Here is a 14,460-nt window from a genome sequence, read left to right on the forward strand (position 1 = left end):
AAAGACTTAGCTCATACTTGGAAACGTGGATGAGAGGAACTCTTTCTTAATAACCTGATTGAAGAGCCCCCACCCCAGTGCCAACCTCCCACAGTCCAGGGGGAGGCCTGCCTGCTGGCCGCCTCCCAGGCTCCAGCTCCCTCAAGGGTTAAGGAGCGTGGCTGCCTGCTGAGGAGCAGGACTCAAGGACCAGCCCCCACAGCAGCATCTGCCTATCTGTGAGCAGTCTCCTCCCGCCCCCCAGCTCAGGCCTTCAGCAATGAAAGCCCCTCTAGGCTGAAGCTCCTCCACTGGCTGCCTGGTAATGACTTTCCCTGAACAGCGAGATTGGGATGGGCCCTCCCCCGCCCCCTCCGCTCTCTCTCTTCCCAGGTCTAGGGGCTGCGGGGACCCTGGAGCTGTCAGCTCGCATGTGGGAGGGAGATTGGGTCTCTCCAGCCCCCAGCCCCGTGGGGCTGAAGGAAGGGGAAGTGGGGTGGGAGGGTGCTGGGAGGGTGTCCTGGAGCTGGGGGTGCTGACAGGTTGGGGAGCACCCAGTCGGTGTGCCCCAGGCCCTCTAGGTCTCAGAGGACCAACCCATCGTGCTGCGGGTCTGCAGATCATGACCCATTAGTGACTTATGAAATCCATTTAGTGGGTCATGATCTGCATTTTTAAAAAGAGAACTGGAGTAGAAAATAGCGTACATTGCATATAATAAAGCGACAAGCTTTATTTCGGTCACCGTGAGTGCAGTGGCTAAAAACAGAGACCGTGGAGCCCGCCCGCTGGGCCATGTGACCTCAGATACATTATTTAACCTCCTGTGCCTCGGATTCCTTCTCTGTCGGTGGGGAGAAGATTCACATAACGTGGATTATGTGAGGAACCAAGGAGTGACACAGCAGAGCTCAGGGAGCATGGAAGCGCCGTGAGTGCTGGCACTTTCTTTTTGTCCTCAGGGGTAAAACGTATTTCTTCCCCAGGAGAGTAGTCACAAGAGCTTGAAAGTCACTGGCTGCAGGATTGGCTGCAAGGCCTGCTTACAGCGAGATTTCAGGGTGCAGCCTTGGGCAGGGGGCTGTTCGTAGCAAATTAGAAGAGGGGCCTGAGAGGAAAAGCCCGAGTCCCCAGAGGCAGGTCTGCGTGTGCACAGCCCTCCACAGTTTACCCCGCCTGCTGGCCCCCTCACCCGACAGGTGGGCGGGTGGCTGCGGCTTTGGGATCACTGTGTCCGTTTCGCAGGTGAGTGGAGGCTCCAGGTGAAGCGCATTCTTCACGTGGTCACTGGTGGCTGCAGGCCTGACTGTGGACACTGAACTGTGCTGCCCCTCACACCCAACAGGGTCTCTGTTTTGGGGTTGGGGGATATGGAAGTGATAAAAATTCCCTTAATTTCCCAACAAACTGGCACCACAAGGGATAAAATAAACTTGAAAAAATCCCGTGGCCGCCCTCTCTTTTGCAGTTGCCCATCCTCTGGCACAGCGTCTGCAGAGAAGAAACCACCACAGGAAGGACTTGATTCCAATGTAGTTCCCCAAACGGCATTCCTGTGTCCCCCAAGCCCACCAGGAGCCCACCAGGAGCCCGCCAGGGACCCACATTTCAGCAGAGCACCAGACTTGACCAGGAGCAGTGATAGCTCGGAAACTCCACAGATGGGACCTCTGCTGTGGTCGGGATGGTGGGGCAGGGAGGAAGGGACCCTGACTGCGGCTGAGCTTGTCCCAGGACCCTCATGATGGCACTTGAACCTCTTGAGTGGCTGTAATGTACATCTGTTCATCTAATCCTCCACACAACTCTGTCATGCCCATTTTACAGGTGGGTAAGCTGAGGCTCAGAGGCAGAGGCAGCACTGGAATGCAGGCTCTAGAGCCTGTGGGTGTAAGAACTGGGCTCCACAGCCTCATGTACACAATTGATCCTCACTAGGATCCTGGGAGGTAGGTATTATAACCCCCTCCTGGTCATCCAGTCGACTGATTTTTAATGAGCAGCTGCTACATGCCAGGCCTTGGCAATTTAATGGTGAAAGGACAGGCGGAGCCTGACCCTCACTGAGTGTACGAATGAGGAAGTAATCATTTCTTGTCCTCCTCCTGTGGGTCAGGTGCTGCATTCACCTGTGTTAGCTGGTTTGATGCCCACCCCAATGCCTCCCACACTCGTAACCCCATTTTCAAATGGGAAGCTGCAGCTGGGAGTGGGACAAGGCCTGGCCCGTGACCCCACAGCCAGTCTGCAGTGGAGCAGGATCTGACCCAGGACTCCATGCCCTGGTGACTGTCCCGCTGCCCTCAAATCCCCCCTGAGCTACTGAAGCCCTGGCTCCTCCCTGCCCAGCTGAAGCACAGAAGAGCCCATCTCACACCCTCTGCCTCCAACCACAGCCTCCCTCTTCTCTCCCCATCATGGTGCCCTTCTTTCCACCCTTTAAGCATGCCACCTCAGGGCCTTTGCATGGCCATTTCCTCTGCCTGGAAGGCTCATTCCCTGGATCTCCATATGGTCAGCAACTTACTATTGGTCAGTCTCAGCTCCTCAGAGGGGTGCCTGCCCTCTCCATTCATGTCGTCCTCCACCTCCATGCCCAGGCCCTCGCCAGCACATCGCCTATTTTATTTTCCTCTTGGTGCCTATTACTACCTGGTGTTTGTTCAGTTGTATTGTCTGTCTCCCTAATGGAATGCAAGGTTCAGGGTTCAGGTTCTAGTTGTATCTCAACAAAGCAGAGTGACCTTGGGTAAGTCACTTCCTTTCTGTCAACCTTAGTTTCCTCATCTGTAAAATGGGGATACTGACACCTGTCTCAGCATATTGGCGAGGGTGCAATGTGACAATGGCATGATGCCCAGCACACAGTAGGTGCATATCACACAGTAGGTGGTGTAATAAAAGTGCACATGACCAGTAACCCCCTTAAGAAATGGCAAGGCAGCTGAATAGACATTTCTCCAAAGAAGAAATGTGAATGGCCACTAAACACATGAAAGATGCTTGATATCACTAGCCACTAGGGAAACACAAATGAAAACCATGAATACCACTCCACGCCCACTAGAGTGGCTATCATAAGAAAGACAGACAATAATGAGTGTTGGTGAGGATGTGGAGAGACTGGAACCTTCTTAGACTGCTGGTGGGACTGTAAAATGGTGCAGCCGTTTACCAGATGGTGTAAAACAGTCTGGCACTTCCTCAAACAGTTAAACATGGAGTCACCGTGTGACCCAGCAACTCCCCTCCTGGGTATGTACCCAAGAGAAGTGAAAACACATGTCCACGCAAACACTTGTTCAGGAATGTTCACAGTAGCATTATTCACAATAGTCAAAAGGTGAAAACAACTCAAATGTATACCAACTGATGAATGGATAAACAAAATGTGTTCTATCTATGCAATGGAATATTATTCAGCCATAAACAAGGAAGGAAGTACTTATGCATGCTATAACATGGATGGACTTTGAAGATATAAGTGAAAGAAGCCATCACAAAATCATACATACTGTATGATAGCATTTATATGAAATGGCAAATCTATAAAGACAGAAACCAGATTAGTGGTTGACTAGGGCTGGGAGGTGGGGAAGAGATGGAGAATGACTGCTCAGAAGTACAGGGTTTCTTTTTGTGGTGATGAAAATGTTCTAAAATTGATTGTGGCAATGGCGTACAACTCTGTGGTACTAACAACCGCTGAACTGGACAGTTTACAAGAGAGAATTGTAACTTATGTTACAAAAGTCACCCCATGAGGTAAGGTCTCTTGTTAGTACCATTTTACAGACAGCTGACTTGAGGCATAGAGAGATGAGTTCAGTGGCCCAAGATCACACAGTCAGTGGCAGGGCTGAGACTAGAAGCCAGGCAGTTGGCCCCAGAGCCCATGTTCTGAGCTACTTTTCTGTCTGACACCGAGACAAGTGTTAGAATTCCTGGAAGGTAAGCTCTTGTAGCCTCTGACAACCTGACAGGAAGAGCTGCGGTCTGTTAGACGGCTGCCTCATCAAGCCGTCCTTCCTCTGAGATCAGCCCGCTCACTCACCCCCGTTTGTCAGACGCGGACAGGCTCAGGGAGGCTCCAGCAACTTGGCCAGGGCCAGTTGACAGCGAGGCTTGGATGCAAGTTCTCCCGTCTGACAGGCGAACCTTTGCTCTTTCTGCTCCTTGCAGCTGCCTCCTGGAAAGTGCAGCAAGGGCTCATGGAACCTGGCACTTCCTTTACAGGTGGGGAAATTGAGGCTCAGAGCAGGCAAGTGCTTGCCCATGGCTAGGCAGCCCTTGGGCCTCAGCTTCCCCCAGTGGGCGGATACCCCCTCCAAGGTTCAGTGCTGCTTTACTGGGGGGTTGATGCTGTGATTCTAAACGTTTCACCCCCAACCAGACGTGTCTGCCCAAACAAGACTTATTAAAAAGAAAAGAGAGAGAGAGAGAGCGAAGTCAAGATGGCAGCGTAGGCAGACTCTGAACTCACCTCCTCCCGCGGACACAGCCAATTTACAACTACTCGTGGAAAAATTACCCCTGAGACAGAACTGAAAACTGGATAAGAGGAACTCCTGCAACAACGGACAATCCTAACTGGGGTGGAGGAGGCAGAGACTCCCTTCTGGAGAGGAAAAACGCCACCTTCACAAGCCGCAGCGCCTCACGGCCGCCCGGGAGCAGCCCACAGGTCCACAGCCTCCCTGGAGGCGCGGGGCCCTGAGCTGGGAGCACCCCCGCTGTGGGCATTTTGTGGACCCAGCACAATTGAGACGAGTGGCATAATATCTGACTTTGCCTGCTACTAAAATATTGGGGAGTACCCCCAGAAAAGCTGGTGCACAAAGAAATTAAAACCGGCTCTGAAAGGGCCCGCGTGCAAACGCACCTGGTTCAGAAAGTAACCTAAAATCACCAGAAAGAAAGGTGCACAGTGCTTTGGTGAAAAGAGACTCACCTAATAGGCCCTGAGTGCATCTCGGTGAGAGGTGAGACCTCTCCAGGGACTGAGACATTGGCGACAGCCATTGTTGTGGCCTGGTGTGAGCGTGCTGACACAGACGCCATTGGAGTTCTCCCTGAGGCCTTCTAGCCCAGGGTCTGCCCCACCCTCTAGAGCACCGATTTAATCCAGCTCAGCCAGGGCAGGCAGCCCACCCTAGAGACTAGCCCCACCCAACAACAAGCCCTCAGGCAACTTGTGGGCCTGCTAAGAGTGGTGACTGGATTCTCTGCAGCCTGGCAACTGAGCCAACTTCAGTGGGGCAGGGCATGCACAAGGAGCAGGTGGAGAGTGTGGGGCGGTGGTGGAGTGTGTGGGGCTCCTGCCGTTGAGAGACTGGGTCCGCATTGGGAGGTCAGGGCGCTCACATGGGGCAGGACTGTGTTGACTGTGTGTGTGGGCCTGTGGGTGGCAGGGCTTGTCAGCTGCAGAAGATTTGTGCTTCTCAAAGACCCACATAGGGGGTTTGCCCCACCTTCCAAAGCCTGAAACAATTGGGTGATCCCGTGCCTGAGGCCAGCCCCACCCAGCTGCAATCCTCAGAGAGCTGACAAGAGACCTAATAGGCTAGAGGCTTACAGCAATTGTAAGGCCCTGAGCCTAACAACCTGGCACGCTGGGGGCCTACTCACTTAAAAGAAATACTGCAACACAAATGTGGTATTAGAACTTGCAGCCAACTGTGCTGGGGCTCCCCACACCTGATAAAGAGACTGAAGGGCCCACAACAACTACAAGCAGCTGAGCATTACAACAGCTGGCCAGGAGCATAACTCGGCCTCCCTGGGCACCTACAGAGCAAAGAGGCCACAACAGAAGAACACACGTAGCCCACATAGGGGTCACCCCTGAAACGTTGAGAACTGAGGAAAGCACACTGCAGGTCTCCTAAGGCATCACTTACATAAGATCACCTATCCAAGAGCAGGAGACGTAGCTGACCTACCTAATACGTGGACACAAGCACAGGGAAAGAGGCAAAATGAGGAGGCAAAGGAATACGTTCCAAGTAAGGGAACAGGACAAAACCCCAGAAAAGGAACTAAGTGAAACAGAAATAAGCAACCTACCCGACAGAGAGTTCAAACTAAGAGTGTTAAGGATGCTCACTGATCTGGGGAGAAGAATAGATGAACTCAGTGAGAATGTCAACAAAGAAATGGAAGAGATAAAAAAGAACCAATCAGAAATGAAGAATACAATACTGGAAAATGAAAAATTCACTAGAGGGACTCAAAAGCAGAGTCGAGGATACAGAAGAACGGATCTGTGAGCTGGACAAAAGACTAGAAGAAATTACCCAAGCTGAACAGGTAAAAGAGAAAGGAATTAAAAAGAGTGAGGACAGTCTAAGGGACCTCTGGGACAACATCAAGCACGCTAACATCCGTGTTATAGGTGTCCTGAAAGGAGAAGAGCAAGACAAAGGGGCAGAGAATCTATTTCAAGAAATAATAGATGAAAACTTCCCTAACCTAAGAAAGGAAACAGACATCCAGGTACAGGAAGCACAGAGAGCCCCAAACAAGATAAACCCAAAGAGGCCCACACCAAGACACATCATAATCAAAATGTCCAGAATTAAAGAGAGAATCCTAAAAGCCGCAAGAGAAAGTCAAGTTACACACAAAGGAAACGCCATAAGACTATCAGCTGACTTCTCAGCAGAAACCTTACAGGCTAGAAGAGAGTGGCACGATATATTTAAAATGCCAAAAGGAAAAAATCTTACAGCCAAGGATACTCTACCCAGCAAGGTTATCATTCAAAATGGAAGGAGAGATCAAAAATTTCTGAGACAAGCAAAAATTAAAGGAGTTTGTCACCAAGAAACCAGTGCTACAAGAAATGTTAAAGGGACTGACTTAAGGGGAAAAGAGAAGACCACAAATAGGAAAAATTATCTATTTCCATGATAAGAGGGTAATGGATACAAATGCACAAAAAAGAGGTTAGATATGATATCAAAAACATAAAAGGAGGGAGGAGGGGAGTTAAACAGTAGAGTTTTCAGACACAGGTCAAACTAAAGAGACCATCAATTCTGTATAGAAGAAGAAAGGAACAGAGAAGGACTACTAAAACACTGAGAAAAAAGAAGTTAAAAAATGGCAGTAAGTACATACTTATCAAAAGCTACTTTAAATGTCAGTGGACTAAATGCTCCAATTAAAAGGCATAGGGTGGCTGATTGGATAAAAAAACAAGACCCGTATATATGCTGCATACAAGAGACACACTTCAGACCTAAAGACACTCAAACTGAAAGTGAAGGGATGGAAAAAGATACTCCACGCAAATGGCAATGAAAAGAAAGCTGGGGTAGCAGTACTCATATCAGACAAAATAGACTTTAAAACAAAAACTGTAAAAAGAGACAAGGGCATTACATAATGATCAAGGGAACAATCCAACAAGAGGATATAACACTTGTAAATATCTACGCACCCAATGTAGGTGCACCTAAATATATAAAGCAATTATTAACAGATATAAAAACAGAAATAGACAGTAACACAATAATAGTAGGGGACTTTAACACTCCACTTACACCAACAGATAGATCATCCAAACAGAAGATCAATAAGGAAACATTGGCCTTAAATGACACACTACAACAGATGGACTTAGTAGATATATACAGAGCATTCCATCCAAAAACCGAAGAATACACGTTCTTTTCAAATGCACATGGAACATTCTCCAGGATTGATCACATATTAGGCCACAAAACAAGTCTCCATAAATTTAAGAAGATTGAAATAATACCAAGCATCTTTTCTGACCACAATGGTATGAAACTAGAAATCAACTATAGGAAGAAAATCAGAAAAGCCACAAATACGTGGAGATTAAACAAAATGCTACTGAACAACAACTGGGTCAATGAAGAAATCAAAGAAGAAATCAAAAAATACCTGGAGACAAATGAAAATGAAAATACGACATGCCAGAATTTATGGGATACAGCAAAAGCGGTTCTAAGAGGAAAGTTTATAGCAATACAGGCCTATCTCAACAAACAAGAAAAATCTCAAATAAACAATCTAACAATGCACCTAAAGGAACTGGAAAAAGAAGAACAAACAAAGCCCAAAATCAGTAGAAGAAGGGAAATAATAAAAATCAGAGCAGAAATAAATGAAATAGAGACCAAAAAAACAATAGAAAAAATTAATAAAACCAAGAGCTGATTCTTTGAAAAGATAAAGAAAATTGACAAACCTTTAGCTAGATTCACCAAGAAAACAGAGAGAAGGCACAAATAAGTAAAATCAGAAATGAAAGAGGAGAAATTACAACAGACACCTCAGAAATATAAAAGATTATAAGAGAATACTATGAAATACGCCAACCAATTCGACAATCTGGAAGAAATGGATAAATTCTTAGAATCATACAACCTTCCAAAACTGGATCAAGAAGAAGTAGAGAATTTGATAGACCAATCACCAGTAAGGAGATCGAAACAGTAATTACAAACCTCCCCAAAAATAAAAGTCCAGGACCAGACGGCTTCCCTGGTGAATTCTACCAAACATTTAAAGAAGACTTTATACCTATCTTTCTCAAACTCTTCCAAAAAATCGAGCGGGGGGGGAAGCTCCCTAACTCATTCTACAAAGCCGACATTACCCTGATACCAAAACCAGACAAGGACAACACAAAAAAAGAAAATTACAGGCCAATATCACTGATGAACATCAATGCAAAAATCCTCAACAAAATACTAGCAAATCGCATACAACAATACATTAAAAAGATTATACACCATGATCATGTGGGATTTATTCCAGGTATGCAGGGACGGTTTAACATTCGCAAATCAATCAACGTAATACACCACATTAATAAAATGAAGAACAAAAATCACATGATTATCTCAATAGATGCAGAGAAAGCATTTGACAAGATACAGCATCCATTTATGATAAAAACTCTGAATAAAATGGGTATAGAAGGAAAGTGCCTCAACATAATAAAGGCCATATATGAGAAACCCACAGCTAATATCATCCTCAGTGGTGAAAAACTGAAAGCTATCCCTCTGAGAACAGGAACCAGACAAGGATGCCCACTGTCACCACTCCTATTTAACATAGTACTGGAAGTCCTAGCCAGAGCAATCAGGCAAGAGAAAGAAATAAAAGGGATCCAAATTGGAAAGGAAGAAGTGAAACTGTCACTATTTGCAGATGACATGATTTTATATATAGAAAACCCTAAAGAATCCACCAGAAAACTTTTAGAAGTAATAAACGGATATGGTAAAGTTGCAGGATACAAAGTCAACATACAAAAATCAGTTGCATTTCTGTACACTAACAACGAAGTAGCAGAAAGAGAAGAATACAATCCCATTTACAATTGCAACAAAAAGAATAAAATACCTAGGAATAAACTTAACCAAAGAGGTGAAAGATCTGTACACTGAAAACTATAAAACATTGCTGAAAGAAATTGAAGAAGACACAAAGAAATGGAAAGATATTCCGTGCTCTTGGATTGGAAGAATTAACATAGTTAAGATGTCCATACTTCCTAAAGCAATCTATAGATTCAATGCAATCCCTATCAAAGTTCCAACAACATTTTTCACAGAAATAGAACAAAGAATCCTAAAATTTATATGGAACAACAGAAGACCCTGAATAGCTAAAGGAATCCTGAGAAAAAAGAACAAAGCTGGAGGTATCACACTCCCTGATTTCAAAATATACTACAAAGCTATAGTAACCAAAACAGCATGGTACTGGCACAAAAACAGATACACAGATCAATGGAATAGAATCAAAAGCCCAGAAATAAACCCACACATCTATGGACAGCTAATCTTTGACAAAGGAGCCAAGAACATACAATGGAGAAAAGAAAGTCTCTTCAACAAATGGTGTTGGGAAAACTGGATAGCCACATGCAAAAAAATGAAAGTAGACCCTTACCTTACACCATACACAAAAATTAACTCCAAATGGATTAAAGACTTGAATGTAAGACCTGAAACTATGAAACTTCTAGAAGAAAACATAGGCAGTACGCTCTTTGACATCGGTCTTAGCAACATATTTTCAAGCACCATGTCTGACCGGGCAAGAGAAACAATAGCAAAAATAAAAAAACGGGACTACGTCAAACTAAAAAGCTTCTGCACAGCAAAGGAAACTATCAACAAAACAAAAAGACAACCTAACAATTGGGAGAAGATATTTGCAAACCATACATCTGATAAGGGCTTAATCTCCAAAATATATAAAGAACTCATGCATCTCAACAACAAAAAAACTACCAACCCAATTAAAAAATGGGCAAAGGACCTGAACAGACATTTCTCCAAAGAAGATATACAGATGGCCAACAGACACATGAAAAGATGTTCAAAATCATTAACTATCAGAGAAATGCAAATCAAAACTACAATGAGATATCACCTCATGCCCATCAGAATGGCTATAATTAACAAGACAGGAAACAACATGTGTTGGAGAGGATGTGGAGAGAAGGGAACTCTCATACACTGCTGGTGGGAGTGCAAACTGGTGCAGCCACTATGGAAAACAGTATGGAGATTCCTCAAAAAATCAAGGATAGAACTACCATATGATCCAGCTATTCCACTGCTGGGTATTTATCCAAAGAACTTGAAAACACCAATTTGTACAGGTACATGCACCCATGTGTTCATTGCAGCGTTATTCACAATAGCCAAGACTTGGAAGCAACCTAAGTGCCCATCAAGGGACGAATGGATAAAGAAGCTGTGGTATATATACACAATGGAATACTACTCAGCCATAAGAAACGATGAAATCCAGCCATTTGTGACAACATGGATGGACATTGAGGGTATAATGCAAAGTGAAATAAGTCAGAGGGAGAAGGTCAAATACCGTATGATTTCCTTCATTAAGTAGTAGATAATAACAACAATAAACAAACACATAGGGACAGAGATTGGATTGGTGGTTACCAGAGGGGAAGGGGGGAGGGAGGAGGGCGAAAGGGATAATTTGGCACGTGTGTGTGGTGATGGGCTGTAATTAGTATTTGGGTGGTGAACATGATGTAGTCTTTGCAGAAATAGAAGTATAATGATGTACACCTGAAATTTACACAATGTTATAAACCAGTGTTATTGCAATAAACAAAAAATTTAAAAATAAATAAATAAAAATAAATTAGTTTCAGAAAAAAAAAAGAGAGAAATGAAAACTTTCCTTGGTTTTCAGTCTGTGGGCGTCACAGGAAGAGCTGGTAACAATAAAGCAGGAGGCAACCGGCCACAGGGCAGTGGGTGAAGCCCCTAAGTGAGTTCTTCCCAGAGCAGATGGGCCGAAAGTCTTTTCTCAGTGCAGGAAGGAGGAAGGAAGAGAGTGTTCTTGGCATCCTTGGGCCAGCTGTCCTGAGCACGTACTCAGCTCTGGGACCTGGAGCAGGCATATTTAGAGACATTGCCTTCTTTAATCCTTATAATGTGTGCTGTTAGCTGTTAGCTCTCCCTGTCTCAGATGGGGAAACTGAGGCCAGGGGACATGTCTCAAGGCCAAAGCCAGAGACGTGCCCAGGTTGGCAGGAACCATGTCCCAGGGATGGCCAGGAAGATGGTGAGGAGGGCTGGGCCGAGGGGGAGACAGATGGAGCCTGCAGGGGCTTCTTGCAGGGGCATCACTGCTCCCTCCATTGGGGTGGTGTTTACTGACCTGAAATCGGGGGACTGAGCTGGGGGGGTCGAATAGGGATGCAGGGACTGTGACAGGAGGGCCTGGGGAGCCATCGCCACACCTGTCTTCTGTCTCTCTCCCCCACTCTGCAGGCTGCTCTGCCCCACTGGCGTCCTTTCCAGGCTGTCTCTTCCTCTCCACCTGCCCCCCATCTCTCTTGGAATGGGTGTGTAACTGTACAAATTCCAAAGAGGCTCTGCCTCAGCGTGGCTTTCTGCCTCGGTATCTCTCTGCTATCTCTCGCTCTCTCTCTCTCCGTGTCTCTCTCTCTCTCCCTCTCTTTGTCTCTCTGTCTCTCTCAGCATTTCCACTGCCTTTTTAGCTCCCTCCCTCCTGTGGTCCCCTTTTGGACAGAAATTCCTTCTAGACAAGCTACCCCCTCCCACCCCATGCCCATCCTCTCCTAAAAGCAGGAAGGTTTCTATGGATGGGGACAGCGGCCAGCTGGGCAGGGCCTGGGAAGACCACCCAGGCTTCCTCCTCCTCCTCTGGCACCAGCAGTGAGCTGGGTGCTGTCTTCAAGCCACAAGCTCAGCACAGGGAGTAGACCATGGCAGCTGTAGTTTTTCTCTGCCCAGTGGGTTTTCCCATCCCCCTTCTCCAGGTGACAAACTCTGACTTTCCCACCTGGCGGGAGGCCTGTGGCCCAGCCTGGCCAAGCATAGTTGTCTGTCTGCCTGGCAACAGTGACTTGTCCAGGGGGTAGCCAATCAGAGTCCTTCCCTGAAATGGACTTAGAGTTGCTGAGAGCAGTCACTCCTTTCTTTGGAGCTAAGCTGGGAGTTTCCTCATCTGTACAAATGAGGTTGAGGGCAGGGAAAGGGAGGAGTCTCGAGTGACTCCTCCTCCTCAAACCTGCAGAGTCTCATTGTGCTGCTTTTGCTGTTTTGTCAGAGGTCAGTTGATACTTTTGTGGGTCTATTTCTGGGCTCTATTCTGTTCCACGGATCTATGTGTCTATTCTGTCACCAATACCGCACTGCCTCGATTACTGTCGCTTTATGGTGAGTCTTGAAGTCGAGGAGTGTCAGTCCTCTGGCCTCGTTCTTCTGTCCTCTCCATTTTTCAGAGGTGGGAATTGAGACATCAAGAAGTTAAGTAACTTGCCCAAAGTTGCACAGTAAACAGCAGAGCCAGGATTTGAACTCAAGTCTTGAGTACAAAGCTTGTGCTTAGGACAGAGATTAAAACACAGAAAATGGGAAAAGAGAGGAGGGAGAAAGAGAAAAAAGGGAGAAGGAGAGGAGAATGTCAGAAAAACTAAAAGCAACAATTTTCCCCAGAAATACAAACATGGGTGTCTCCTGCTCCAGAGCCGTGAGGAGGTGGGGAGGGAGTCGGGGAGAGTGGCCAGGCAGAGGGGGAGCAGAGGGAGGGCACGCAGGTGGCGTGCACGGCTGGACAAAGGCTCGGAGGCAGGCAGTCCTGTGGAGCATTGGGTGCGAAGCTCAGGTCCCTGGAAGCGAGCCGTGGAAGACGTGGTGGAGAGTGGACTGCGGCCAAAGGGCCTCAAAAGCTGAAGCGGGGCTCCTGACTCCTGAGGACCCCGCTCCCCGCTCTCCACAGCGCAGGCTCCAGGGGGCTTGGGGCGGAGAGAGGAGGAGTGGGAGGAGCCGCAGCCCGGAATCGTGTCCCCTCCCTGGCGTCTAGGTGGCCTGTGCTGGGAGTCTCCCACTGGCACTGCGGTGTCCTCGGTTCTTGGAGCTGATGCTCCCCACCTATGTGCTCTGGCCCAGGCATTGGGGCCAGGAAGGTTCCGGGCCAGGGATACTTGGCCACAGTGTGGACTTGGGGGTCCAGCATCGCCCTGACCAGGAGAAGGGAGTAGGCCTCCCCCACAGCCCTCCTGGCCAGCCCCCTTCTATCATCCCTCCCGCCCCTGCCCTGGCCCAGACCCCCATCAGAGCTCCTCCGGGTGACCAGTCACCTGCTCTCTGCTTCCTCCTGGCCCCTTACAAGTGACCTTGTTGTGGCACAATCTGGCCCCGGCACTCCCTGCTCAAAACCCTTCCATGGCTTCCATTGCCTTTGCAAATACTGCTTCCCATATCTTGTTTCTCCCTGTGCCTTTACCTAGTTTATTTTTGCTTTGGGTTCAGGTCTCAGAGATCACCTCTTCCAGGAAGGCTTCTGCAAGCCTGGTGGGGTTCCATGTCTGTTCCGTGCTTCCACAGCCCCCCTCCTTCCATCTCTCATAGTCATTCATGCCTGTCTGCATCAGCCTCTCCCACAGACTCTGGGCTTCTCCAGGCAGGACCTGAGTCTCATCTTTCACTGATCCCCCTGCTCCTGCCAGGGGCTGGCACAGAGAGAGTCCTCAGGGAGTGTTTGTTGAATGACTATGTGACCAACCAAGTGAGTGTTGGAAGGAAGGGAGGCAGGCTGGGAGGGAGGGTGGGAGAGGGAGACTGCCACGGGGCCTTTGGCTTTGATCAGCCCTGACGTAGGAGCAGACCTGCATGCCCCAGAGAGGCCCCCAATATACCCAACAAAGCTCCCTCCTTCTCCCCTTGTCCCCACCTGAGCTCCAGTGCACTCACTCCCTGGCTCATCTCTCACCCTCTGCCTCAGTTTAGAAGCAGCACAAGGCCCCTTTCCAAAATAGTTCTCCCTCCTGGACTGCACTGTGCCTGAAATCCCTCAGGAGAGTCTCTCCCAACAAGAGGTCCCCGAAGGCTGGCACGACTTTGACTCAGGGCCAGGCGGTGTTCTGATCACCCCACGTGGCCCACGGCATTTAAACCTCCCGGAGGCGCTCCCATGGGA

This window comes from Ceratotherium simum, chromosome 5 (genome assembly GCF_057802395.1).
Source record: "Ceratotherium simum simum isolate JZ-2026a chromosome 5, ASM5780239v1, whole genome shotgun sequence".
Classification (NCBI taxonomy): domain Eukaryota; kingdom Metazoa; phylum Chordata; class Mammalia; order Perissodactyla; family Rhinocerotidae; genus Ceratotherium; species Ceratotherium simum.